General features: G+C 37.2%; 1 protein-coding gene and 1 pseudogene across 2 annotated transcripts in view; both read left to right on the top strand.

Moving 5' to 3' along the window:
* LOC111818603 overlaps positions 1-2,368 on the top strand; it is a 20,193-nt pseudogene extending 17,825 nt beyond the window's left edge.
* Positions 1-4,475, top strand: part of Pign (phosphatidylinositol glycan anchor biosynthesis class N) — a 150,650-nt gene that overhangs the window by 125,711 nt on the left and 20,464 nt on the right. The window lies entirely within an intron of this gene.

Below are 4,475 nucleotides of genomic sequence, written 5' to 3' on the forward strand. Positions count from 1 at the left end.
CTCTCTGCTTGGGGAGACTAAAGATGAGGAAGAGAAAGAGAAAGAAACACGTGAGCAACTCACTGCAGGCAATGAGACGAGACCTCCAAGGAAACTTCCCAGAGCCCTGAGAGATCTCATCGGCAAAGCTAATGTCTGCTTTGCATGAAGAAAGTGAGAGATTAGATGGTTTACCATATTAATAATGTTTTAGTCTTTCCTAATTCTCATTTGCTTATCTACACTTCTAGTGAGACTTATTCTTTTCCATACTTTCTTCCTTTTCTGGATGTGTAATGCCCATAAGTAACGTCTGTATTGCTGGTTAAGAGGTCATGAAGTCCCTTAGCCTTACTTAGTGTTCATCTTGGAAGCTCTTTATTTCTCCTTCTATTTCGAAGGACAGCTTTGCTGCACATAATAATTAAGATTGGCAGTTATTTTGTTTAAAGATGTAAGGTACATCATTCTGTACCCTTTGGCGTTTAGAGTTTGTGCAGAGACATCTATTATAATTCTGATGGCTTATACTTTAAATGTGACTTGGGATTTCTCTCTTACAGTTTTTAGTATTTTTTCTTTGTTCTGTGCTTTTGGCAGCATAACTCTAATGTGGTTTGAAAAATTCTTTACTGGGCATGTCTTTGGGGCGTTAAATGTCCCTTGTACTTGGATATTCATGTTCAGTTATTTAGTGAATAGGTTCAGTGCCTTTAGCCTATATATCTTCTCCTTTGCCTATTTGTTATGAATCTGTTTGGTTTTTAATGGTATACCAGAATTCTCAGATATTCTAATCATTCTTTTTATTTATGTCTTAGGGGAATAAGTCATGAACCTTGTTTTCAAGTTTTGATATTCTCAGTGCAAAGGCCCTAGGCTCAATCCCAAGTACCCCAAAAAAAGGGGGTTGAAGGGTGATGATGTAATTCAGTGGTATAGGGCTTGTCTAGCAGACACAAGGCCATAAGTTAAATCTCCAGAACCAGGAGGCTGGGTGGACCCACAAAAACAGAAAAGAAAGATGCAATAATTATATAGAAAAACTTTAAATGTGTAATTTTTAAAAAGAAAAAAAGAACAAGATAACAAGAAAAAGTAAAAAGGGGGAAGAAGAAAAATTCAAAGGAAAAAGGGAGCTTTCAGCATTCAGAACCTTAGTAGGGGATGGCTGCACTTCCCTTCAGTAAGGAGTGGGCTACATCAAAATTTATTGTCCCAGGAAGTTTGTTTTTGCCTGGGCAAGTTTCTGGAGAGAACACAACACAGACTTCTTGCTGCTTTTCTGATTTCACATTGGGCTTCCAGCATTGCCCAAGCCTTGGGCTTAGCTCTAGATCATCCAGAATGGAAGATATCCTTTGAATAGTTCAAGAGGTGGAGAGATGAGAAGAAAATGCAGGAGAAGAAGTCTTAGAGCAGAAAGGAACATTATCAGCTGAAGAAAATCCAGATGATCCTGGAGTTCCATCTTCATTAAAATTAACTGTACCATGCCAATGGAGAAGATCAACAATGTCAATGAAGGAGAAACATCTGGTGGGGTAAGTTGGTTCAAAATATCTTTATCTCTCTGCTTGGGGAGACTAAAGATGAGGAAGAGAAAGAGAAAGAAACACGTGAGCAACTCACTGCAGGCAATGAGACGAGACCTCCAAGGAAACTTCCCAGAGCCCTGAGAGATCTCATCGGCAAAGCTAATGTCTGCTTTGCATGAAGAAAGTGAGAAGAGGTCATACTGAATGTGTGTAAATCATGAAAAGTGCCTCTGCCTTATGAGCTATTCTCCCCTCTTGCCATGATATGTGAAGACAAGGTGACATGGAAAATTCCTTGAAGTTCAAATTTGATTGCTGTACTTTAAAATCTCAGTGACAATGAAGAATGGGTTAGGCTTGTGGAAATTTCTGTGGAACAAGACAATATTAAACAGGCTATTTTTTTCTATACAAAAGCGTTTAATACCCGCTTTCTATGGTTACCCGCTTACCTATTAATACTTGCTTTCTGTGGTTACATTCAAGTCTTTATGAGTAGATGGGTTATCGTAAAGCTTTTATCTGTATCTGATAGAGAATGGCTATCGATATGGCCAAGAGCTACTATAAAGCCAATGATGGTACTTCATTTCTTAGCACAATTGAAGAAGCTTTCTCCAAACACCAGGCCCTGGTCACCATGGAGGATGTCAACCACATAGCCAAGCTGTATATTTCTAACAAGAGGTATGACAAGACATTGGGGATAATAATGAATTGTTCTGGAGTTATTCTAGAAAAGAACTTCAGAAGAAGATGACACCTTAAAAGAGAGTAAAGCTTCTAGTTTCTTTTGAGTGAAACAGTGTCCATATAGTTTTCTTGTTCAAAAAGAGTCCTTTGGATTGGTAGTTATGTTCTAACAGCTTTTACATCCAAGAGGCAGTTTTCTCCAAGAGATTTCATATCTTTTTTTGGTGAGAATTGGTTGAAAGCAATCTTTTTTTTTAGTGGGGATTGAACTCAGGACTTTGTGCTTGCCAGGCAAGTGCTTATTCTACTGAGCTATCTCCCCAGCCCTGCAAACAATTTTTTAAAGAAACAAGAAAAGGGGAAAACATGAAAAAGGGAAAAAAGAAAAATGTAAGTTTTAAAAAGAGAAGAAAAGACACTACCTACAATGTCAATAAATTTTAAAAGTTTTAGTTTTAAAATAAAATTTTCCTCTGTGCTGACCTACTCTATTGTATGGGCTCTAATGGATATTTACAATCTATCCAGTCTCATCTTCTTTCTTTGTTTTCTTAGAATCTCTGACATTCTCAGTAATGTTTTGAATTGATGCTTAGATAATTCATGTTAGAAAGATAACCATCAGACCTCTAAAAGAGTAGAATTGATTGTTCTAATAGGTAAGAAGAAATGAGAGTTCATGACTTTTTATTGCAAATCTTTCTCAGTGCTATTATTTTGTACTGCATTTTGTACTTTCTTAGTACTGCATTTATGACTGTGATAAAAATTAAAGGGAAAATGAATTCATGTAGTTGGAGGCCAAGAAGCAGAGTTCTAAGCTTAGGGCATTCAAGCTTAACTAGAAAGGGGAGGAGAAAGGTACAGCAGTATTTGCATGGGAGTACTATCCTACCTCTTGATAAGGGAGATTTTTTTTTTTTTCATATTACTAACCATGAAAATGCTATAAAGAGAGTAAATGTCTCTTCTGTCATTAATTTTAATTACTGTCTGTTAAAGTGATATTCTGGAAGCATCATATGAGGCCCAAATGGAATAAGCCAATTCATAGTTTGGCATAGAGACAGAACTACACATGCAAGGTGAGAGCAGGATTGTATTTCACAACACAGAGTTCACATACTTAACGCTGAGCTACAACCCCAGCTCATTTTCCTTTATTTTGAGAGTATATCTCACTAAGCTGCCAGGACTGGCTCAAATTAGATCCTTCTCCCTCAGCATTCCCAAAAGCTGGATTACAGGCTTGTGATACCACCATTCTATGTGTGACTATTAAGGATCACTTATTGTGAAGTTTTTAATAAAATTTTGCAGCTTAAAGGAGAAAAAAAACTGATTATTAAGGAAGTGGGCCATCGATGAGGCTGTCTTAGGTAAGAAAAGTATTGTGTTTGGTATACAGGACAAGAAATAAATCTTTATTGGAAGATACTAAAGCCCCTAAGAACACACTCAGCCACCTTATCTTTGACAAAGTGGCGAAACATACTCACTGGAAGAAAGATAGCCTCTTTAACAAATGGTGCTTGAGAAACTGGCTCTCTACATGCTGAAAACTAAAATTTGACCCAGGTCTATCACCATGTACTAAACTAAAGTCAAAATGGATTAAAGATCCAAACATTAAAGCAGAGACACTAAATCTCCTGGAAGAGAAGTAAGAGGAACTCTTGAAGACATAGGGGTAGGCAAAGACTTTATGAACAGAAATCAAATCACATGGGAAACAGTTGAAAGAATTAACACCTGGGACCTGCTCTTACGGATAAGTTTTTTCATGTCAACAGAAATTACCAACAAAGTGAAAATGAAACCCACAAATTTGGAAAAAATCATGACAAATAAGTACTCAGAGAAAGGTCTGCTCTGTAGAATTTATAAAGAACTAAAAAACACTAGGGCCCCAAAATTTAAAGACCCAATCTAGAAATGGGCATCCGAGATGAACACACGCTTCTCAGAGGATAAAATTAAAGAAGCAAATAAATATATGAAAAAATGCTCCACATCACTAGCCATTCAAGAAATGCAAATTAAAACAACATCGAGATATCATCTCACTCCAAAAAGAATGACTATCATAAAGAAATCACCCAACAACAAATGTTGGAGAGGCTGTGGGGTAAAAGGAAGCCTTCTCCACTGCTGGTGGGAGTGTAGACTGGTGCAACCGTAATGGAAATCAGTATGGAGACTCCTTAGAAAAGTTGAACTGGAAATCCCATTTAAACCAGCTATTCCTCTCCTGGGAATTTTCCC

Source organism: Octodon degus, unplaced genomic scaffold, assembly GCF_000260255.1.
Source record: "Octodon degus isolate 3935 unplaced genomic scaffold, OctDeg1.0 scaffold00097, whole genome shotgun sequence".
Lineage (NCBI taxonomy): Eukaryota > Metazoa > Chordata > Mammalia > Rodentia > Octodontidae > Octodon > Octodon degus.